Source organism: Tenrec ecaudatus, chromosome 18, assembly GCF_050624435.1.
Source record: "Tenrec ecaudatus isolate mTenEca1 chromosome 18, mTenEca1.hap1, whole genome shotgun sequence".
In the NCBI taxonomy this organism is placed as follows: Eukaryota; Metazoa; Chordata; class Mammalia; order Afrosoricida; family Tenrecidae; genus Tenrec; species Tenrec ecaudatus.
In genome coordinates this window covers 1,761,235-1,786,440 of record NC_134547.1, presented here as the reverse complement: position 1 = coordinate 1,786,440, position 25,206 = coordinate 1,761,235, and the positions used below count along the sequence as shown (strand labels likewise).

Genomic DNA, 25,206 nt, shown 5'->3' with positions numbered 1-25,206 from the left:
ACTTTCAATGTTCTTTTGCTGGCACCAACAGTTCAAATGCGCCGATTCTTCTTCCGTCTTCCTTCTTCAATGTCTAACTTTCGCATGTGTCTGAGGCATGTCAGGTGAGGCCAATCCCTGGAGAAGGACATTATGCTTGGTAACATAGAGGGGCAGCAGCAAAAGAAAAACCACAAGCGGGAGGCCCTGGACGAGATGGATGGACATAGTGGCTGCATCAATGGGCTCACTCATAAGAATGGCTGTGAGGACGGAGCATGGTGCAGGGCCGTGCGATGGTGCCTTTGGCTTGGCGCAGGGTTGCTGTGATCTGGAACGATTTCATGGCACCTAACAGCAACGAACCTCTATCTCTGCCTCTACCTCCTCCTATCTTTTTTACACATCCAGTCACTACGTGGAGGAGCCCTGGTGGAAAAATAGTGGTTACACATTTGAGCTGCCAACCTCGAGGTCAGCAGTTCAAAGCCACCAGCTGCTCTGTGGGGGGAAGATGAGGCTTCCTTCTCCTGGCAAGAGTCACAGGCTGGGAAACCCCCAGAGGCAGTTCTACCCTGTCCTACAGCGTCCTTATGAGTCAGAATCCACTCTATAGCAGTGAGTTGGCATTGCTTTTGTCAGTATATTCTGTTAATATAAGCATGTGTTTTATATATGTAGCTAATATGTGCAAACTCCGTGCGTACAGTTATATCTGCACACAGATGTCCATAACTATACACATATGCAGGTTAGGGGCCATCAGGTAATAGATATCGCTATCACATGTGCAGGTCAGGGGCTTTCAGGTCAGTCTGACACACTTTGGGTGACAGATGCAGGAGAACTGTCTGGTGGAGTTTTCAAGGTTGTCGCCTTTAAGATCTGCTTCCAGTCATTTCTTGGATATGAACTCACTGGGTCATAGGAACAACACCTGGACTCCTGGATTCTCAAACCAGGACCCTTCCTCCCCTTTCTGGCTGGACGGCATTCCTCAGGCCCTTCCCCTGCCGGAATCCTGTGGCTTGGGGGAAGTGCAGACGGTCAGCGCTGGTTCAAACCCCTCCATGTCCTGGAGACCCACTTTCTAAAGGGCACTCCCAAAGCTGGCCAGACCCACCGCCACCCAGGTCCCGTCAGTTCCCGTTGCCGGTGGCCCTGAAGGTCAAGGTCGCAGCACACTGCTCCGTAGCATGTCCTGCAGCTCATCTTTATGGAAGCCGACAGCCTCCCCTTTCTCCCACGTCCTTTTTGAGTGTCGTCCTCAGAACTTTGGGGCTACAATCCTCAAGGTCCGTGTTTCAAAACCGTCAGCCGCGCCCTGGGGAAGAAAGGGCTTTCTACTCCCGTGTCCCTGTGAAGAGCCGCTGTCTCAGAAACCCACCAGGGCATTCCACCCTTTCCTCTCTGGTCTCTGAGTGGTCAACAGGAAGTGTGGTTTGACAGTTTTCAGAGCTTCTTAGCCACTGCACCCACAGCAGGCTTTCGTCAAAATATCTCAAACAGTATCTCAAAATGATATCTCAAAATATGGAAATGTTAGGGGCAGCTCTCCTCTGCAGCCAACAAGAACTTGAGTGTGTGTTGGGGGTGCGTGTGGGGGTGGCTGTCTGTGGAGCCAGGCAAAGGGGCTCAGGCATCTCCCTCTGCTGGGGTGTGAGATGCAGGCTGGAGTCACACACAGCCTTCCCCGCCCTTGGAAGGGCCTCAGCCCTGCTGAACCCAGCTAGAGGGATGAAGGGCGGGAGGCCCCGGACTTCCTTGGGTCCGCTCTGCTCAGGAACATCTCTTGGGAGAGCAGGCGGGCCAGAGGCCCAAGCTCCATTAGTCCTGGGCAGGCCTGGCTGGCTGAGTGGGCTGTGGCCTTCCAGAAAGGACAAGGGGTGCAGGGCCTTCAACTGGGAGAAGGTGGGTTGCTTTAACAGAATGCAAAGCCGGAGAAGATCGCACGGTGCCTCGTAACACTTACGCGTGAACAGCGCGGTGCTCTCCCCTACCCCACCCCAAAATCTGAGTCCACAGCGGCTGCAAGGCATGGGGGTATATGAAACTTTCTGAATTTCTAGACCCAGAGGCGGGGTGGGGGGGGGGGCACTAACAAACTGTGCCATTGTGAGTTGATTCCAAATCATAGCCGCCCCCTAGGACGGGGTAGAACTGTCCTGTGGGTTTCTGAGACACTGTGGGGGCTGCACCCATGAGCTGGAGCACAGGGATCCTTGTGAGGGGGGCCCAGGACCAGGCAGTGCTTCATTCTGCTGTGCCCAGGCAGGGTTGCTATGGGGCGGAACCGACTTGTCGGCACCTAAGAAGAACAAGTCTCTGGGGAATAGAAAGCCTCCTCTTTCCCCCACAGACCCAGAGAGGATGAACCATAGTGCCCCCGATAAAGCTCAAAACCAAGCCAAACCAAACCCCTTGGCCATCCAGTCTTATTCTGACTGTCTGCTCTGCAGTTTCTCTTGCAAACAATGGCTCGCTCTCTCTCCATCCTTCCTCTCCACACCCGTGTCCACAGATCCAGAGACTCATCAGTCGCAAGGTACAGGCCATCCTGTCGTTGTTAACAGCTTTTTAAATGTTGTGTTTCTTATTTGAATTATATTATTTACCTCTGAACTTCTCTACTCTGACATTTCTGCATATGTTTGGTATACAAAAGCCTGGTGAGGGTAAAGACTTGGTGGCCAAGAACGGATTCATCTGTTTTCAGTTATTTCTTATGGGAAAGATTGATTCGGAACTCAACTGCATCGCTTCTCGACACTCCTGGAATGGATTAGCATCAAGGTCCAGGGTCCTACTGTAGCCTGAAACAGCAACACTCAAAACTCCCTCCCATCAAGCTGGTTCTGACTCCAGGCCACCCTAGCGTTAGAATAGCCCCTGTGGGTTTCTGAGACGGCAGCTCTTCACGGATTGATAGCTTCATTTTTCTCCCAGAGACCGCTGACCCTGGGTTAGCAGCTCAACACATATCCATTATCCCACCAGGACTCTTATTTCCTATTTTCTCCATCTCGAGGGTTTATGTGCTGGGCTGCTAACTACTGACCTCTAGCAAGATTGTGGGATTGAAACCACCAGCAGCTACATGGGAGAAAGATGGGGCTTTCTACTCCCATAAAGAGTTCCAGTCTCGGAAACCCATGGGGGCGGTTCTCCCCTCTTCTATGGCGTCACAAGAATCGGCACCGCCTCACCAGCAGTGAGTTTGGTTTGGGAGGGAAGGTTTAGTTGCTATTTTCTAAGCATGTATGTAAAGGCCATCTAACCAAACTGCGGCACGCATGCACAGGGCCGCACGTCCTTCCTGCTTGAGTCTGTATACAACCCATTGGAGCTGGAGCTGAGGCATAGCTTCCCTGTTTTCCACCTGCCAGAGACTGCTCCTACAAGGCAAGGATGACAAGACTTTGCATCACGTACTTTGGACATGCTATCAAGAGAGACCAGGCCCTGGACAAGGTCCTTGTGTTTGGGTCAAGTTGAAAAAAAAACACCCCAAAACTCACTGCCATTGAGTTGATGCTGACTGTTAGTGACTCTCTAGGGTGGGGTAAAACTTCCCCTGTGCGTTTCCGAGATTGTAACTCTTATGGGCGTAGAAAGCCTGGTTTTGAACTGCCTGACCTCGCAGTCAGAAAGCCTGTGAATAACCATAACACCACTAGGGCTCCTTCATAAAGCAGAGAGGCAGTGGGGGAAGAGGAATATCCTTGATAAGGTGGATTGACAACGTGTCTAAAACAAGAGCCATTGCGAGAATGGCACAGGACTGGGTGGTGTTGCCGTCTGTTACGAGCCACAGCCGACTGGACTGCCCCTAACAACTTTCCAATTCAACATCTGTCACGTGTACAGGTGAGCGACCTCAGTCATGTGGAGCAATCACCACCAATATCCATCGTCAAGTTTTCCACTTCTTTATAGAAACACAGTGGTTCCTGAACAATAAATTCCCCTTTCCCCTGCTCCCTCCCACCCCTAGAACCAATTCTTTCAATTCCTTCTTCTAAGACTCAGTGGCAGTTACATAATCTACTGTCAACTTGAGGAAGGGGTGGAGTCTAGCCCGTCAATCAGGTCGCAGCTTGATGACCTCGTTTGGGAGGCACAAACAGAGCTAAACAGCTCACTGGAGCCAGATACTCATTCTCTCCCTGGGAGACCTTCCTGTTGACAAGCCACGTGGAACTACACTGATAGAGCCAGAGCTTGGAGATGGAAGAGCCATGTGGAGACTCACACCAGTGCTGAGATGCTTCCACCACCACTGGACCCACAAGACTTTCCAACCACTGACCTGTGATCTTCCTGCATTCAGCATCATTGCATGTGTTGCGTGGATCTGCAGAAGAATTTGTAGACTGGTAAAAGACATATGGGCTGATATCAGACTTATGGACTTGATCTGGACTGGGCTGGGATGTTTTTTCAATATACAATTGCTTTTTGATATAAAGTTCTTTCCTATACATGAGTCTCCCTGGATTTGTTTCTCTAGTCTACCTGGACTAACACAGTATTTCATATCACTGAGCTCTGACAATAATTGTCCTTTTGTGATAGACTTAATGTCACTCAATGTTTTCAAGGACTATCCATGTTTCAGAGTGCACTAGGGCTTCAAGTATCTCAATGTCCAAATAATATTCCATTATGTGTATGTACCATCTTTTGTTTAGCCAGGGACATTTAGGTTGTTTCTGTTGTGAACTATTTTCGAGATGTAGTTTCAAAATTGACCCCACCCACCTCCAGAGAAACCCAATCAAGTCATGTGTGCAACAAATAGTACACAGTAGAGCCAAGAGTTGAACACCGTACTGCCTCCTCTTTGAAGCATTGATGACTTGCGGTCTCCATGTCAATATATGTGTAAGACAATTTGATGATCAACGTGGTCCCGGAAACATCTGATCATATGTCATGTGAATCAGTAAAGAATTTCAACCTTTACCCACTACTACTGACCCCGCCCGCCCTTTTTGGTTGCTGTGCTTGAAGGTCTAATGTTTCTCTGTACCAATCTCTCTTCCTGGATCCCATTCCCATCTCTGTTCAAGAGCTTCCGTGATTTCCACATTCTCCACCCTCCAGCATCACCCAATCACCCCCCTCTCCTGGGACACAGATGTGCTGTGTGGTGTTGGCCTAAAAAGTCCACCCTGACCCCCCACCAAACTCTCTTCAGCTGCGACGCTCTGTCCCTGCTGCCCTGTAGGGTGGAGTCTATCACCCCTATCTCTACTTCTGTGTTTCCTCTTCTCTCTAAACCCCATTTCAATCAAGTTTTCACCCACACGACTCTATTGAATGCAACCCAGGGATAGTTTACACCTTCCATTCACTTAGCTGCTAACCGAAATGTTGGGGGGAGCCTTGGTAGTCGATTGCCGAAAAGTCGGCCTTTGAAAACTCTTGTGGAGCTCAGTTTCACTCTGAAAATCATGGGGTCAGCTTGAGTCAGAATGAACTCAATGGCAACTGCTTAGCCTGCTGGTTGACTGATCCAGTAGCTGAATATCAGTTCTAAGGAACATTTAACATATTCGTCATCCTCACCTGCCTTCTTCTTCTTCTTCTTCCTTCTGAATAACATGTTGTTGTGTTTTGGGTTGAACTTGATGCAGCAAACTTGGTTCCCATTTGGCAATTTTTATTCATATTGTTCAGTGAAATGGGCTGTGTCTTTGACAATGTGCCGGCATTCTCATTATTTCCATTTTAGGGGTTCTGTTCCCATCAATCTAACTTCCCTCACCTTCCCTACTCACTGTTGCTTTAGGGTAAATTTTGGGTGTTTGGTCTTATAATCCCAGTTGTTGAAAACAACAACACCCCCCCCCCCCAAAAAAAAAAGCTCAGTATTCACTAGTGAAAAAGCATTATCATTTTTTGGGAGAGAAAACATAAGTCACCTCCACGGGGCCTTTGGTAATCCTAGTATTGTTAAACTAACCAGTGGCATAGAATTTAGACTACGATTGAGATAGGGGGCACATTCATAGATGGAGAAGCTTTTTTCTATGAAAATCATGGGTTGCTCCTTTATGCAGATTAAAGAACCAAAGGGACTGAATTCTGTTAAAGGACACACCAGGGGGTTAGACACCAAGCACAAAGTTCAAGGACACCCATTCCCTAAAGCAGAGCTCCATCTGCAGAACTAAAGCACGTCTTAAAAAGCAAGTGTGAAAGTGGCAGGCATACATCGCCGATTATTGGGCAACGTCAAAAGCAAGAGGTTTGCATTGAAGCTAAGACTTTCGGATCCACAACCTTAGGGCAGCAGTCTTCCTGTCTTCTCGCTCCGTAGGGGGTTACCACTTGAAGTCCCAAGAAGAATCTGCAGCAGGGACGTTTAAGGTAAAGGCGGGTTCCTGCCGGTGTTTTCAGACTCAGCTCTCCTTTGTGGTATGCTGCATGTCCGGAGAAGACAAGATCTATAAAGGCCAGGGGCCTCGTAAAGTAGGCCAGCAAGGGCGGAGAAAGATTCTTTTCTCTTGGAAGATCATAAAAGACAATGCCAAGTATTTTCCCCAGGGGCAAGCCACCTTCTCCTCCCCCACCACCCCCAACAGAATTGTGATCTTCTTTGAGACGGACACACCCTACCCCTCCTCTTGGTCAGGAATCTCCAAGAGAGTGTTTTGAACACCGATGGCCACTTTCTGGACAGAACGCAGACCGCATTTCACCGGTGTCGCCAGCCTACCACTGGAATGCTCTCTGGTTTTCCTAGCAGCAGCCACGCTCAGCTCCGGTAACCTTCACCTCCTGCTAGTCATCCCTTGGGCAGCCTTTCCCATAGTGACTCGCCACGGCTTCACGACCAACTCGATGGCAGCAGGTTTAGGATTTTAAAAAACAAAACAAGAACATGCACCTGTGTGCATATGGGGTGCACGTGTACACCTATGGGAAAACCCACCTTCCTGTTCATTCAGACACTGATGACGGAATAACAACGCACTTCCGCATGCTCCTCTACATTCCACACGCGGTTTCAGGCCTTCTCAGCACTCTCTGATCGTGAGGCCTCAGGGTTGTGTGTTCTCCACATTAGCCTCTTCCCAGCTCTGGGAGACGGCATCCAGTTGACCATGGTCTCTGACTCCCAGGGGAAGAAGCTGAGGGGCAGGAGAGGGAAGGCATTTGTTACTAATTGATGGGGTCCCCAGGTGATATAAACTGTGAAGCCTTTTGCTTCCCGACCGACAGTGTGGTGGTGTGAGCCCGCACAGAGGTGCCTTGGAAGAAGGGTCCAGCGACTTGCTTCGGAAAGGTCATCATGATGCAAATGTTTGGGGGTTTCCTACTCGGTCCATGTGGGCTCACCGTGAATTGGCATTGACTTAGCAGCAATGAGTCGGCAGGTGAGCTAGCAGGTCTAATACGGAAGCCAGGATTGGAGATGAGGCAGGACGAGTCCACAGTCCAACCTCTTAACCACTATATCCTAGATGTGGTCTCTGGGACACAGTGTGTCACAATTATTTTTGTCGTTTTCCTCGTTGAAAATATACATGCTTCGCCTGCTATTTCTGGGTGCACCATTCAGGGATGTCGATTGTGTTATTGGAATGGTACAACCATCTTCTCTCTCTTTTTCTAAAGTGTTCTTCCTGCTTCGACTTGAACTTGCTGTCCCTTCAGCTCCTGCCTGGACTTCTGAGTCTCTGTGCTGCACATGATCCCACAAAAATGCTTCTTTGAAAAACACCGTGTCCGAGGCAGAGATTCCTGACGTGTTAAGCCAAAGTATTGTTGAGTTGAAAGAAGACCTCAGGGAGAAATTTGGGTGTAAGGTTTTAAATGTTCATGAGGACAATCGTGTGTGTGTGTGTGGGGGGGGGGTTCTACACGTCTCTGTGGCTCCAGGAAGTGTGGGTTCCAAGAGAATGTGGAATTTTGAGGGACAGGACTCTTTTAGGACAGACTTCTCATCATCCCTGACAGTCTTAGGTAGCGATGTCCCTCCAGGGCACTCAGCGTCTTAGTTACGTGGTGCTGCTCTAAGAATAAGGCAAGTGGACAGGTTTAGCACACAGTTTGGGAGGCTAGACATCTGAATTTAGAGCGCCAATTCTTAGGTAAGGTTTCCTCTCTCTGTAGACTCAGGGAGGAGGCGTGTGTCTCCTTTCAACATCTGTGACCAGCAAGCTTTGGAAATGTCCGTGTGTCAGTGTGAGTCTCCTCCGCCCCCCCCTCGGGTTTAGGAGGTTCTCAGGGTAGGGGCTCTGAGTCCAAAGGGCAGGCTCTGCTCCTGGTTGTTCTCTCTGAGGAGTAGTGTTTTCCTCTCTCTCCGCTCAGTTCTCCTTCCTTTAAATTCTTATAAAAGGTGGTATAGGACACAGTCCAGGGACACTTTCCCGCCATTGGATCAGGACTGTGGCCTGAGTAGGGGTGTTGCTTCCTATCTTTTGTCCCAAATTGCTGACCCCAGCATGAGAGATGATAGCGTTATTGTATAACTGCCAAATCACTGAGAGTCAGAGCCCAGCCAAGAGGATACGTATTTTGGGAGGACAACATTCAATCCATCCCGGACAGTACTTCCTGTATTCAAATACATTAGTTCAGTGTTTATGAAGGTGCTTCACTGTGTATGGATGGTTACCTGGAGAGATACCTGTTACAGTTGGGTCATGGATTGACTGGTATTCCCTCTAAAGAGGAATCCACTTGGCTGGGCCGTGATTCTCAGTGCCATTGCAATTATTCTATGATGTAATTATTGTGATCTGACGTCCTCAGTGTCATACAGCCTAACCTCCATGAGGTTACTGAGGCAGGAGTAGAGGCAGCTGTGTTAAGGCAGGGTCCAATGTACAGCTTAGTTGGTTCCTTGAGACAGTCTCCTCTGAGCTACAAAAGAGATTAAACAAGCAAGTCCAGGTCAGAGAGACCTGACTACTACCGCGAAGGAAGAGCCGGGAGTAGAGCCATCATGTCCTTTGGACTTGGGTCCAAGCACTGAGACACGCCCCCACCCCCGACCCAGGACAAGACTGAAGCCAAGGTGCACGGAGATCTCCAAGGTCCTCGTTGATGTCCAGAGGTGAACAGGACTTTCCTACAGAGCCGAGGACGGAAGCTTTTCCCGAGAGCTGGCCCAGCGGGTTCAGATGCGGAGCCGCCTCCACTGTGAGAGGACCCACCGTGCTTCTGCAGCCCTTCCTGGTGCTGTTAGTGTCAGAGCAGCGGTAGACATGGAAGATGGTTATGAAGAGTCAGAAGGGACTCTATAGCCGTGGGAGCAGTTCTACACTGTTCTATCAGGTGGCCGGGAGCCTTCACAACCTCATGGACTCCTTGTAGCCCATCAACCTTCGGCAAAATCTAGTTTTCAAATGAGGAAACCAAAGTCCTCGGAAGTTGGAGCACTTGGCTCGGATTCCCCCTAGACCCTCCCCCCAACCGCCCTCTGAGAAGAAAGGGTTACATCTTAGAGACCATCTGTCATTGACCCCTCTAGATGCATTCCACCTTGGAATTTTCCTCCGAGCCACAGAGCCAGGCGGGTCGCCAAACCATATATACATGGCTGGGTAGCCAGGCAACGCTGTGCTCTTTCTGAGAATGCTCACAATGTGACCACTGTTCCTCAGACCTCGGGTTCCAGATGGGGAGCAAGGCTTTAATCCCCAGGCTGGCAGCTGTTTGGCATCTCTCGCTCCTGAGACCCGCCTGCTCTGCCCCATCTCCACTCGGATTCCCCAGGGCAGCCACCATTTCACATTCGGCTTCTGACCCTTACACTTCCCTCCTTTCACATTGGGTTGAAATGTCAAAGAAATTGTATCTATATAATACATATAATTTATACACAAGATATAATTTCATATTAAATTATATGTGCCATATATCTTATATTATATTTATGTTATATAAGGTGTAATTTATACTATACTTTATGTAGTATCTCATATAATATGTTATTTTCTATTACATATACCTTTACATGTATTCAATGTAATTTTCACATTTTATTATATGTTACATTATACAGAATACATTTTTGACATGTTCTATATATTATAGAATATCTATATCTATATGTCTTTTACTAGGGGTCCCACTTAGGTGGTGCAGACAGTTAAGTACCCAACTCCTAACTGACAAGCTGGCAGTTTAAAGCCATCAGAACATGGGGCACCTCAGAAGAAATGTCCGGTGATCTATTTCTGTAATCACAGTCTTCCCTGAGATGCCGACACGCAGTCCCCCTTCAGACCTGGAACTGAACTCACCTCCTGGGATTCAGCTTTCCACCAAACCAAAGACAGACCTGAAAGATGACCCACAACATCAAGGAACACATGCTCCTTAGAACAGGTGTGGGGACCATTTGGAGATATAACACCACGCGTGGGCTGTCCTAGTCAAACTAGAGTGAGCTCGCCTCTCGTGGGATTGTCCTGGTGGCACAGTCGTCATGCTTTGGGCTGCTGACCTCAAGGTGGGCAGTTTGAACCCACCAGGTCGTCCGAGGGGAAACGATGGGGCTTTCTACTCCTGGCGAGCACTACAGGCTCAGAAACACCACAGCCCACGTGTCTACTCTGTGCTAGCGGGTCCCTGTGAGTTGAAAGCGACTCCGTGGGAGTGAGTTAATGTGATGGCTAGAACTGCTCCTCTCTGGGGAGGCCTGGGTCAGCTGGTGTAGACGATTCCGTGGGCCTAAGGAGGCCTGCAGGCTGGACAGTCCCCCACCCTCCTTAGAACCACCAACCATTCCAGAACGAAACAGCAGCCTTTGCCCAGCGCCCAGAGCTCAGCACGCAGAGAGGGAGAGCGAAGGAGGATGGATGGAAAGGAGAAACACAAGGAGGAATTGCAATCACCGTCAAGAAATAAAATGTGTTTGAATTGCTGAGTGGAAAACCAGAGAGAGAGAGAGAGATCGGCACACATGGGGACTTGACTTGACTGTATGGTGGTCAACAAAAACAACAGCCTTTTACATGTTTTGTGTGTAAAAAGTTGGATGGTCATCATGCCAACTCTTTGCCCACAGACCAACGTGTAAAGAGTAATCTGAACACAGTGAGGTTCGCACCTTCGAGGGAGCAAAATTTTAAGCAGGCAAGTGGTAGGAGGAAGAGCCCAGACACTTAGAAAAAGAGGCCAGTTGTTGGTGATTAATCGGTGTCGAGTGGTTGGTGGTGGTGGCGGCATGGTCAAAAAACAAGGCCAAGGCGTGTGTGTCACTGTCTCAGCGAAAGATGGAGACCAGGTTGGGTAGAGAAACTCCCAGTTCACTTTTGCAGGCTCTAGACAGAGGGAAACAGTGGGGTTTGCAACCTCCAAACCGCTTCAAAGATTCCCTGACGATCAAACAAGGTATATATACCTTAACTTGCATGTACTCATGCACTGGTAGTAGTTACATGTAGGGCTGCTCACCCCAAGGTCAGCAGTTTGAGGCCACTGGCCGTTCTGTAGGAGAAAGATGAGGCTTTCTACTCCCACGAAGGGTTATAGTCCTTGGTGGAATAATTTGGAAAAGGATATCAGTGGTGGCTGTACAACCTGAAGTGTATAATCACTGGCGTTGAGTTACACATGTAGAAGGGTGGAATTGGAGGATGTTTTGTTGTGTGCATTTTTGTCACAATTAGGGGAAAAATTACATGAATAACAATGAGTACAAGGAAGAAGAAAATGTTCTAGATCTGAATGTGCTGATAATGGTACAGCCCTTCTTGAAATGATTGAATTATTGAATTGTATGGCATGTGGATGAAGTCAGACAATTAATAAAGCTGGTTTGTTTTTTTTAAAGAGTTGGCATCTGGGAAACCCAAAGGGGCCGGTTCTACCCTCTCCTATCACTGCCAGTGCGAGTCAAAGGTGACTGGATGGGGCAGTGAGTTTGAGGTTTTTGGAATCCCTGAAACTATAGGACGAAACAGGTTTAGCAACAGCCTCAAGAGATCATCAACAAGCTTCCCAATGATAAGGATCTGAAATGAGGTGAGCAGGCTTTGCAGGAAACAACCACCTGCACTTCTCTGGGGGATTCTCAGACCCCCAGCTGACAGCCACGGGTCTCCAGCCCCGGCTGGGCAGTCCGCACAGCGCACTCCACTGCTGAGTTCAACAAGCCTGCTTGCCTCCAGCCTGAGAGCACCCTTACTGAGTGATAACGTTTCTCTCTTTTTTGGCTGTTTATAGGGGATAGCTCAAACGCAGCCCCCCACTACCACAAATGATGCAGTCGCGTTTCCCACATTTGGGGAAATTGCAGGGGTCAGCACATGGGGAGTGCAGTGGGTGAGCCTCGCCCAAGGAAACCACCTCATGACCATGGTGTTTCTGCTGCCAGGGAAGTATGACTGATACACTTACAGAGAAATGTTTTGCTGCAAGGGAAGGGGCTGTTAGACCTGGGGGTTTAAAGCATTGAAATCTTAGCAGGCCAAATCCTAGGCTGTTACATGTCCAGCATTTTGATTAGCCCGGGCTAACGCTTTCTTTTCCGGCTCTCAGTTCTGAGGGCCAAGCGGATTCCGACTCGCGGAAACTCCCGGGATGGAGCGGGACTGCTCTGTGAGGCTTCAAGGCGGAGAGGTTTTCAAAGCACATGGTGCCCCTGGCGTGGGTTGGAACTACCAACCTTTCAACTGGCAGTCGCCACACTTGTAACCACTAAGGAATGCAAATCGGAATGGGAAAGTAGCTAGATGAGGGATGAAGGGGGTTGTCTCTACCGAACGCCTCTGCGAAATGAAAATTAGCTGTCCCAGACACAATAAAGACTCGAAAAGAAAGCAGGGGGCTGGAAAGGGGGAACCGATGACAAGGATCTACATGTGACCTCCTCCCTGGGGTACGGACAAAAGAGAAGTGGGTGAAGGGAGAGGTCGGACAGTGCAAGATATGACAACATAGTAATTTATAAATTATCAAGGATTCATGAGGGAGAGGGGAGCGGGGAGGGAAAGGAAAAAGTGAGGAGCTGATGCCAGGGGCTTAGGTGGAGAGCAAATGTTTGGAGAATGATGGGGACAATGAATGTACAAATGTGCTTTACACAATGGATGGATGGATGGATTGTAATAAGAGTTGTGTGAACCCCTAATAAAATGATTCAAAAGAAAAAGAAAAGAAAGCAGGCACCCTAATTAGACACTTAGGGGAAAAATCCAGAACTGAGCATGCTCAGACCCAAGCCACCTAGGCCCAAGTGGAAGCCAACCTGGGCACCAGCAGCAGAACATCACAGGTGCGCCTAAACTCCGTCAATAAGGTCGGCCAATACCCTCAACCACGCCTCCCCAGCCAGTGGGGCTGCAAGGGAATGAGCAGTCCAGGCTGAGGGCAGGGCCCCTCTCTTGCTCAGGGGCTCTCTGGCAAGTCACGCTCTTGGTCTGCACACGTGGTTCCTTGCTCTGGTTGCAGTTCTTTCCACGTGGTTTTCCATACACCCCTCAAGTGGCCACGCTCAGTCTCGAGCTGCCCCAAGCCCCCACCCCCGCCATGTGGCCTTGAACACTTTCCACAGATAGTGGGTACGTTCTGAGACTGGCACACCTAACACTGCCCTTTCCATCCAACAAGTTACATCGGTGGCCAAAGTGCTCCGCTGCGGGAATTCTTCCACCTCTGGGAAGCAAGAACCGTGGTAAAAAACGCCCCAGAAACCTAACAGAAGGACCAGTGAAGGGGAGGTGGGGGAAGTCTGTGAGAACAAGAGGGAGTACACCTTCTCTCACTCAAATGGCAATTAGAGTGCTGTTAACTCACAGTGACCAGGAGTGACAGAGCAGAGCTGCCCCATTGGATGGATGATCATGGGTCTTTCTCTCACGGCAGCAGCTGGTAGGGTGGGTTCTAACCACCACCCTCTCTTTCTCTGGGTCAGCAGTCGAATGCTTCACCGCTGTCCCCCCAGGGTACCTCCAGCACATGGAAACCAAAATCACGGCCATCGAGATCTCAGACCATATTTGGAATAGATCTAAATCCATCGTCTTTCCCCCTCAGCCACATTTCACTGTGTTTTTAGAGGAAGCTTGAACGGTTGCTACCTAAATTGTTCAGTGACACTTCGACCCCAGCTTCTGGCCTCATGAATGTCCTTTGCCCCTGCTGATGGATTTTGGTCCTCTGTTTGCATTGTGGTGAATATATATACCCCAACATTCTCCCACAGGGGCGCTTCCACTGTGACACTTCAGGGGCGTCTGTGACATTTTTATCCCATCCTAACCACCTGTCCCCCTGCCCTTTCCCCCCAAACGTGACACCGCTTGTCACATACATCACTGCCCCCAAAGCAACATCTTCCCCTGCCCCTCCCTCTCGCCCCCTAGCAACCATTAATAACCTTTGGTTTCTGAGCTAACAACAATTACTTTAAGACAAGAAGGTGAGGGGCAGGGAAGCCAGACTCATGGGAACAGCTCCATCGGAAGTGGTATCACCGGGGAGGTGGTGGGGATGGGGCAGACGTCCCCCTACCGGGTGACACTGTAGAGGGTGACACCAAGGTGATTGTCCGTCCGATGTTCTTGCAGACATTTGTTGTTTCCCATACATGGGTCCCCGCCAGATGAACCGGCTCGGTGGCGGCCACAGAGAGCTCAGACAGGACACCGTCTGAGAGGAGGGTGCCCCGCTGGGCGCTGTTTCCTCCTGTTGAGCAGAGGGCCGCTGTGGGTCCAACCGGACAACATCAGCCATGGATCGCAACAAAAGCCAGGTTTCATTCGCCCGGCTGACAGGTAGCAGTGGATCCACAAGGCTGAAACTCTCTGCTCATCAGCTGTCGAACCAAGGTCCTCCTGTAGGTAGGCGTTCTGTGACGTGGCGGCGTTCGTGTTGGGCTGCCAACCAGAAGGTCAAAAATACGAACCGATCCACTGCTCTGCAGGAGCGCGTTGAGGCGACCTGCTTCTGTAAAGATGTACGATTTCGGAAGTCCCCAAGGACAGTTCTGCTCTGTCCCATGGGGTCACCAGGGTTGGAAACAAGGTGACGGCAGGGAGTTTGGTTGGAGTAACATGCTCCGATGAAGCCAGTCTTTATTACCCAATGACAAAGATGCCTTCAAACGCTGTAGGTTTGTCTGCAGGCACAGCAAGCACGTCCTGCTGCTCTTGTGGCCACGGGTGCTGTTCTAGTCTGCGATTTTGCCAAGTTTTCTGGCGCTTTCGCTGCAATACGGTGGTCAGTAGTATTTGAGAGTCCACGGCAATAACTTTGGTTTTTTTTGAGAGTGAAGTCACAATGAAAGAATAGGACAACAGGGGAAGGGGATTGAAAAGGCTTCCGCTCAGTGATGTTGTAAGGAATCGTGCAGTGATTCAATGAGGGAAGATTTTTACAAAGCTATTTCGTGGTCAGTGTTCATGCCATCTAAGCACCATCGACGTCAGGGCAGTTCGCCACGCTCCCCGTGCCATGTGGTTCTCCATGCGAAGTGATAACAAGCACTGCTAAGCATTCCATGGGAGGAGGTGCACAGCCAGGGGCTGACCCCCATCCTAATGAGAAGATTGACACATTGCAAAAATCAAAACCAAACCAAACCATAACCAATGTCACGGAACAACTTGGCCAGCAGTTGTGGAATGGGAGATTGAACTGCGACTAGACCTTCACTGAAAACACCGCCAAAGAGAATAAGTAAATCATCTCGAGCCTCTGTGCACGTGTGTATGCCATCCACGGGAGATCCAACTGAATCTGTCCTTTGGGGACGGAGCTCACTCCACCGACGTGGTCATCACGTCACGGCTCTGCTGGCGGTTTCCAATGAAGAACACCAACGCTCAGCCAAAAGTCTGTGCTCTCACGTGCATCTGTGAGCAGCTGCCTTCAAGGTCATGGTTAACTGCTAAGCCCTCTGGATCCATGCACCACTAGGTCAGCACATTCTCTTCCCAGGGAAGAGGCAAGGGGCCCACTGAAGCTGCTTACTGCTCATTGTGACCAGCACTCCTATGAGACCAGTCCTTTAAACATTCCTGTTTACAGATAAAGCATTTGAAGGGCACACCAGGGCTGGACGTGGCACTGGCATTGCCTCAAACAAATAATAAATAAGCCCACGCCATCAAGTTAATCTCGACTTAGAGTGTGGCCCTGAGGGACAGAGTAGAACTGCCGGACACAGGTTTCCAAGAACGTAATCCTTTCTGTTGTTTTTGTTGTTGTTGCTTTTGGAATAAATGAGACACATGCTTATGTACTTTAACTCTTCCTTGTGACTTGGGTGGAAGTCGAACACAATGGTTTTCTATTTGACTATTCACAGAGGGCTTGTTCCACGCCATTGTTTGCAGTGGCTGCAATGTGACAGCACTGGCCTGACTTCCTGTGTTTAACATTTGCATGTCCTCTTCCTTTGTAATCCCTTCCTGTTTTGTGAGCTTTACCTCCCCCTGCCCCCCCCCCACCCGCCCATGCCGCTCTTGTGATCTCCGATGGGAGGTTGTTCTGAGGTGTCTGCCTACTGTCCGCTTTATAGGTCTGTCTCCCTGGTGCTTGGCTGAAAATTGAGCCTTAGGGTTGAGTTTGACTCCAGACTGGAAGGCTGTCTAGAACCCAGCCTCTGAAGGGTTCCATTTGTCTCTGTTGACCAACAAGCCCGTTTGTTTGTTTTATTTTGAACCTTTTTAGTTTTGTTCACATCCTCCTTACCCCATTCTAGCTAGGACCGCCATTGCAGTCTCTCTCTGTGTGGGCAGCAGTGGCAGCTGAGCCCCCATCTGGTCCTTTAGGTCTCGCATTTGTGGACGTTGAGGTTCACACGGCCCTTTAGGCTTCTGGATGAATTGTTCTCGTGCCAAGACTGAAGTGTTGATAGAAGCAGACTGCCACATCTTTCCCCCTCGAGTGGATGGGCATCCTGGCCCAAAATAGGAATCAAGTGGCACACTCAAACTGGACTCATTGACACTAGAGAACTCCCCGAGCTGCTCGTCAAACCTTGAACTGTAACAATCCTCCACCTCCGCCAAAGCCAGTCACGTGCCATCAAGTTCAGACCTGCGGGGCCAGTTGCAACCAGAAGACTCCCTGAGACTATGATCATGAGACACTCTCTATTTTTACAATTACTTTTTAAAAGTTTTATTGGCATCTATTTCCCATCTCAGACAATTCAATAGTTCAATCATAGTAATAAGAGTTGTACAATCATTCCCCCCCCAAATCAACTATAGAACATTGACTTCCTTCTTGTACCCATTGCACATTCCCCACAAGACATCCCGGGCTTTACAGCAAAACATAGAAAACAGAACCAAAAACCCACTGCACTCTGCAGGAAAACGAGGCTGGTCACATCCCTGGTCTGTGGGAAGAAAGGATTCTCTGGAGGCTTATCCACATGTGGACTCCGTGACTAAGGATTTGGGGTGTCCACTGTCATCCATAGCCTTCCAAATGCGATAATGCTTTAAAATAGCACATTTTACTACAATAACAGATCAGCATACACGATAAAGGATATTACCCATGTGCATACCGTCTATAAGAAGACCAAGAATTCAGCAAAGATGAGAAGATAGGCGGGCAGGGAAACTTGAGCCCTGGAAAGAGAACCACCAGGATGGACGCAAGGGAATGTTGGCACACCGAGACAAAGGTAGCTGCTGGCCCTCGACAATGGGAGTAGAAGTATTCAAGTGGGAACTTTGTTTTAGGTGCAAAATCTCATCAAAAACACAACAAAATATCAGTTAGAGATTGCAAGAAATGCCACAAAACAAAATGTGTATAAATTGTTGCATGGGAAACTAGTTTTCTCTGTCAACTTTCATCCAAACCATAATAAAATGTTCAAAGTAACACATATTATTTTAAAAAGGTAAATAATTTCACCCACAAGTACTACCATCTTTGTGTGTGTGTGTGTGTGTGTGTGCGTGTGTGCGCGCGCATGAAACCAATGGACAACAGTTACTCTGTTGGGGTGGAAGTGAGATTAAGTTAATGGAATTGGAATAACGGGGTGGAAATAATGAGAATGTCATTGTCATTGAAGATGATTGAATTTGTAGTTTTTCTGTATATATTTTCAACAAAATTTAAAATATATACTTTTAAGGGGAGAAGTCCATTTGGGGGCAGAGGAATGCCAAGAGGTCAACCTGTGGTCCATCGTCCAGTTAAGGATACAGATCTAGGCTAGAGTTGACATGAGTGGAGGTTGAGCTGTGACCATGGTGGAGTCATCTGGGGAAAATGCTGTTGGTGGCACGGCCATCAAGTTGATTTCAACTCATGGCGACTCCACGTGCAAGAGAGTAGAAATGCTCCATCAAGTTGTCTTGGCTGTAAAGATGTACAGAAGCACATGACAGATCTTGCTTACACAGAACCACTGGGTGAGTTCAGCCCCCAACCTTTGGGTTAGCAGCAAAGCACTGTACCATGGAACCACCAGGGCCCCTTGGTTTACAGAATCACTCCATTTACCCCTTACAACTCTGCAAGGGCTGTTTCCACCCCTCATCACACCTCACCTAACTCTCAATCCCCAACCCTCCCCTCCCCGCTTGCTCCCACCGGTGCCCATTGCACCAGTAACAAGAGCATGCTTTCAACAAGGGAGGCAGTGATATAGACTTTGTGGTAGTATACAATCTGGTGTCCATTTGGGACTTGAGAGGATTAAGAGTGAAGGGGTGGAGTCTAGTCTGTCAATCGGATCACAGCCAATGAGGCCTCTGTGTGGGCATGGCCTTCTCCTGAGAATTTTGGGAACTCCTGTAGTTCCTCCTTGGAGGCAGAAGACACTTCTCTGTCTCTCTCTGCTCACTTCCTGAGAGATGCTCTACTGAGAAAACACATGGCACTATGCTGATAGACCCCCATGCCCTAGAAACTGGAGGAGCCTCGTGGATTCTCCTGCCAGCACTGAGATGCTTCCACCACCGCTGTATCCACAAACTTTGCACCCACCGGCCTGTGATCTGCCTGCATTCAGCATCATTGCATGTGCTTCATGAGTCTGAAGACTTTATAGATTGGTATCAGACAGATGGGCTAATTCAGACTTAAGGACTTGATCTGGACTGGGCTGAGATGTTTTCTCAATGTTCAAATTCTTATATGTAAACCTCTTTCTTATACACACATGAGGGTCTATGAATTTGTCTCTCTCATCTACCCAGACTTCAATGTCACATGATTCACTGTTATTGTTTGGTGCCATCGCTTCAGAATGGCTCTAAGAACAACAGAACGAAACACTGCTCCGCCCCACTCCTGCTTCATAATTATTGTTATATTTGAGTCCATTGTTGCAGCCACTGTGTCAATCCATCTTCCTCTGTTCTGATGTCTCCCTACTTTGCCAAGCATGATATCTGTTTCCAAGGACTGGTGTCTCCTGATAACATGGCCAAAGTACATGAGGCAAAGACTTCCCTTCCTCAGACCTAAGGAGCATTCTGACCTTACTTCTTCCAAGACTAGTTGGTTCTTCTGGAGTTCCGTGGCACTTTCAGTATTCTTCACCATCATACTTCCAGTGCATCAGTTCTCCTGTTTCTCCATATTCACTGGCCAGCTTTCACATGCACATGATGATTGAAAATGTCCTGGCTTGGATCAAGTATCCATTAGTCCTCCAAGTGACATCTTTTCTCTTTAAAACGTCAAAGAGCAGTGGATGTGGCTCCTGAGAGTGGAAGAAAATACGCATGGGAGCGAAGACCTGGGAGACTGAAGAGTTGGTATTTTAGACATGTTATCAGGAGGAGCCCTGTCCCTGGAGCCGGGCATCATACTCGGGAAAGTAGAGGGTCGGTGGAAAACAATGAGATGGATTGTGTCAGTGCCAGGATCTGAAACATAACAAAGACGGTGATGATGGGTCAAGACTAGCCAGCACTCTGTTCTGTTGGACACGGGGTCACTCTGCATTCACTCCGACTCTCCGGGACTCATCCCCAACACATTGGCGTGTCTTCAGTTAATTTATGCTTTCATTTGTTCCATAACCGTACAAAGACAAACTCTTGTGCTTTGTGTTCACATCACAAAGAGTAAGATTGAAAAGGTTTGTCCTTTAGCTGGTGGACATGTGCCCGGGCTGCCATTTGGGGGGATAGATAGGCACACACAAAAGACAATTTAATCGATATAACCAAGAATAAATAAACCCAAGCTCACTGCAATTGAGTCCGTGCATACTCAAAGCAACCTGATAGGACAGGGGAGAATGGCCCCTGGGGGTTTCCGAGACTGTAACTCCTTATGGGATCACAAAGCCCCAACTTTCTCCCTCAGAGTGCCTGGTGGTTTCGAGCTGCCGACCTTTCGGATTGCAGGGAAATGTGCAACCACGATGCCACCAGGGTTCCCTCAGATACCCAATCGTTGGGTAAACTATGGTGATACTCTTTACATTCTGTTAACTTTGGGTGATATCAGTTGTGTTTACCTTTGTAAGACCTTCATCAGCAAGTCTCTGGGGGAAATTCTTATGGAGCATCAATGATTAGTGAAGCTGTGATAGGAGCTTGTAGCTTAACACAGTCAGTTTCCACTTTAGGGCAGAGATTTCGGAAAACCAGGACAACGTGGTAAGCTACTCTCATTTGTGAACTCCAAAACTCAAAATGAGGATGAAAGAAGTTAGCTCAGTCAAAACCGCCTTTGAAAATTTAAAACATTTTTCTCATTAAGAAAACAATGATAAGAGGACTGGGTCTTTCTTTTTTTGTAAAAAGAAAATGAACTTCTTGTCTATGTGCCAAACCAGTGTTAAAGAACTGATACTGACGTGAAAGACTTCTCAGCTTCCATTGCTGCCTCGTTTCCTAATGTGGTTTTCCTATTTACCTAAAATGTGAAATTTAGGTAAAAATGCCCCTGTTCCTCTCTCAGTTTTCTATTTAAAATGCTCCACACCTGTGTTAGACCGGGTAGACTAGAGAAACAAATCCAGGGACATTCATACGTGTGTAAGAGAGAGATTTAGTATTTATATTCCGGAAAATACACCAGTCCAGTCCAAATCAAGTCCATAAATCTGGCATTAGCCCATTAGTCCAATACTAGTCCCAAAATCCTTCTTCAGACTCATGCAGTCACATGCAATGATGCAGAATGCAGGAAGACCACAGGCCGGTGGGAGCAAAGTCTTGTGGATCCAGGGTGATCCACCGAAGCATCGCCAGGGCTCTTGCAAGTCTCCGTGTGGCTCCAACAGCTCTCCAAGTGACTCAACAGCAGGAAGGTGAAGCGGAGAGAGGGGGGCTCTCACAGGGGCTCAGAAATTCTCCCCGTGGCTTGTCAATGGGAATATGAAGGCAGAGAGAGAGGGGAAGTTTCCAAAATCCTCATGAGAAGGCCATGCCCACAAGGAGGCATCAATCAGGCCGTGACCTGATTGACAGGCTAGACTCCACCCCTTCACTCTTAATACCCTCAAGTTGACATGAGATTATGTAACTACCACAGTACCTTTGCTCTTCCTGTTATTGCTGTGTACTCTCAAGTTGGTTCTGATGCATAGCGATGCTATAAAATAGAACAGAACTGCCCCCACAGGGCTTTGAAAGAGACCCTGGTGGTGCAGTTGTTAAGCACGTGGCTGTTAATGGAAAGGTCAGCAGTTTAAACCCACCCGCTTCTCAAAACGCTACAGGTGTGGCCCTTCGATACCATGAAGATGACAGCCTTGGGAACACCGTGGGACGGTGCCACTCTGTCCTTAGGGGCTCGCTGTCCATCTGAATTGACTCAAGACAAACGGTTTTGAGTTTCAGTGTTCCAGAAGCAGGAAGATCGTTCTCCACAGGAGCTACTGGGTAGGTGCAAGCCACCAACGTTTCCATCAGCGCCAGGGCACCTTCGAGTCGGGTTAACACTGGATGGGTCTCCTTGGGCTGCTGTTGAGAGCTGACATGGACGTTGGAGCAGTGACCTCGGTGGAGTTCTGACAGCCTAGATGAGAGGAAGCGGGCCAGTGGGCAGTGGAGACAAAGCCAACACAAGGTGCGTTCCAGAGAGAAGAAACGAAAAGAAGTGGTAATACGGTGGAGAGACAGTTTGGGTGCGTTTTATTATTAAAGGAGACATAGGACAGTAGTTAGCGAGGGACTTGGGCTCTAGAGCCAATGAAAGAGACCCAAACCATGGACATCAAGCCACTCGTGACTCGGATTTGTACCGTGCTCCCTAGGGCTTCCGATGGCTGAGTTCCGGAAGTAGATTCCCAGACCTATCTCCTGAGGAGCGGCTGGGTGGATTGAACCCAGTTGCAATGTGGAACTGAACTCCTCAGGGTTTGCAATGGCTCTGACTCTGGAAGCCCGTCGCCAAAGCTTACGTCCAAGGAACTTCTGGGAAAATTAGAACCACCAGTCTTTCTGGCAGTAGGTGAGTGCTTAATTGTGTGTGCCACCCAGAAAGTCTAGGCCAGAGGTTCTCAACCTTCCTCATGCAGTGACCCTTTCAGACAGTTCCTCAAGTGGTGGTGGCCCCCAACCATAACATTATTTCGTTGCTACTCCATAACTGTTTGCTACTGTTATGAATTGCCACCAAAATATCTGATGTGCAGGGTGTATTTTCATGATTACAAATTGAACATCATGAAAGCATAGTGATGAATCACAAAACATGTCATTATATATTGTGAAATATTTATTTCTAATGACAAATCAATGAAATTTTGTCTTGAAGCATGGTGTATGTAGCACGAATAACAGTCTTCACGCCAGATACGCGTATGTGCCTGTATCTGCATGTGGGCAGACCCATTGTCTCGGTTCCTAAGACCATCGTTGGAAATATGGGTTTTCTGATGGTCTTCGGAAACCACTGTGAAAGAGTCATTCAACCCCCAAAGGGGTCAAGACCCACAGGTTGAGAACTGCTGGTCTAGGTGCTGCTTGTTGTTAGGGACTAACAAGTTGTCTCTGATACATGTTGTCAGGAGCCACTGAGTTGGTTCCGACCCACAGCGACCCTACTCACAGCAGAACAGAACCCTGCCTGCTCCTGCACCATCCTCACAACTGTGCCTGCTCTGGAGAACAGTGTTACAGCCACTGGGCCAACTCATCTCCCTGAAGGCCCTCCTCCCCTTCGCTGCCCCTCTGCTTTAGCAAGCATGAGGTCCTTCTCCAGGGACTGGTCTCTCCTGACAACACGTCCAAAGTATGTGAGACAAAGTCTCCCCGTCCTTGCCTCTCAGGAGCACTCTGGCCGTCCTTCTTCCAAGGCAGGTTGGGCTGTCCTTTTAGCCGCCCGTGGTAGTTTCAGTCTTCAGATGCATCAGTTTGTTAGTTGCCCAACTTTCCCATGCACATGAGGCCGTTGAAAAGACCACGGGTCAGGCGCACCCTCGTCCTCCGACACGGCAACCCTCCTCTAACAAGGTGAACAGGCTGCGTGGGCAGCAAGTGTGGGCGATGAAACAGTCCAGGGAAGCAGCTGGAAAATGAATTTCCCAAGGGACAATGTGCAAATGCTGGGTCCACTGTTAACTAAATTCTAGCAAACATTGATACTCAGTCTATAAGATGCAGATATGACAAATAAAGATGTAATACATATCACGGCCAAGCATGCTCCCTGGGAGAGTGTTAGCTGACTCCAGGCAGACCTCGTTTTATTGCACTCTGTTTCATTGCGCATCTGGAGCTGTCTGTGGCCTGTTAAGGGGCCAGCTTTGTTCTCTGTTCATTTTCCTGTGGTTTTCTATTGCGTTCGATTTAACCTTGGCTGCGTAGATTCATGGTGGTCAACACATTTTGAGGATGTTTGGATCTCGTGGGGAGTTATAGGGGTCAGTGCAGTAGAGACTGCTTTATAAATCTTGGATATCAAGGATTTCAGAAACGGGAGGATGGATTTCTATCATCCAACCCTTCCCCACTGATAGCCTTTCCTTTGGAAATGCCTTTGCCTTGTGGATGTGTAACCCGCTGTGAGCACATAAATGTTTTTGACGGGAACTGAGGAGACTTGTAAAAAAGGCCCCGGGCCTGAAGGGAGAGCCAGGCACAAGCATTTCCTCCGGAGCATGTGCAGAGCAGCTTCCGAAGGGGCCACAACCCTGCTGGAGTGAAAGCAAATCCACAATCCACGTCCATGGAAAAGAGCCCGACACGTACCGTCAGGGCCAGCCCTCCTTGGAGATATTGCCGGTCCTTTGCCATAAAGCTGGTCGCGTGGATTGGGGAGCTCCCGGTGCGCATGTAAGTCAGGGTGACACGCTAGTCTAGTAGGTGGATCACCGCATTACGAAAAAGTTGGAAATGTGGTGAGAATGACCAAGCTTTGTGGAGATCTATTTTCAGAATCATAGCCATTGAAAACCGGATGCGGCCCTGTTCCACTTGGACACAGGAGTTTCCATGAGTTGGTGGCAAGGGTTCGGATTTCTTTTTTCTTCCTTTTTTTAAAAAAAAATCATTTTTTTAATTAGGAGCTCATCCAACTGATCACAATCCATACATCAATCCATGCATAAAGCACATTTGTACATTCATTGCCCTCATCATTCTCAAAACATTTGCTCTCCACTTAAGCCCCTGGCATCAGCTCCTCATTTTCCCCCTCCCTCCCTGCTGCCCCCTCCCTCATGAACTCTTAATAATGTATAAATTATTACTTTGAAATATCTTACACTGTCCGACGTCTCCCTTCACGCACTTTTCTGTTGTCCGTCCCCCAGGGAGGAGGTCACATGTAGATCCTTGTAATCGGTTCCCCCTTTCCACCCCACCCTCCCTTCACCCTTCTGGTATCGCTACTCTCACCAATGGCCCTCATCCGCCCTGGATTCCCTGTGTTTCCAGTTCCTATCTGTACCAGAGTACATCCTCTGCCTTTTTTAAAAAAAAACAAACTGTGTATTTTCTTTTTTTAATATTTCATTGGGGGCTCTTACAACTCTTGTTACAAACCACACATCAACTGTCTCTGACATATTCGTACGTAGATTCCATCGTTCTTTTCTAGACATTTACTTTCCATTGAGCCCTTGGGATCAGCTCCTCCTTTCCCCCCTCCCTCCTCCTACCCCCAACCCCACCCCTCGTGGCCCCCTGATAGATTGTAGACTGTTAATTATTTTCAAACCTCACTCTGACTGCTGTCCTCCCTTCCCCTCTGGTTTCTGTTGCTCTTCCCCCTGGCTGGGGTGTGTGGTGATGTGCCATTCATCGTGCTCAGTGACCCCTCCCTCTCCACTTCTCCCCCTTCCCCCACCTTCTCCCCCCCCCTTCCCCCTGCCCT

At 48.7% G+C, this 25,206-nt stretch overlaps 1 non-coding gene and 1 pseudogene across 1 annotated transcript; one reads left to right on the top strand and one right to left on the bottom strand.

Annotated features, from left to right (window-relative positions):
• The window catches only part of LOC142432569 (G kinase-anchoring protein 1-like), an 81,325-nt pseudogene that overhangs the window by 39,087 nt on the left and 17,032 nt on the right, over positions 1 to 25,206 (top strand).
• LOC142432991 (U1 spliceosomal RNA) lies at positions 12,166 to 12,327 on the bottom strand. Its single transcript, XR_012781058.1, has one exon. It is a non-coding gene; the product is annotated as a U1 spliceosomal RNA (small nuclear RNA).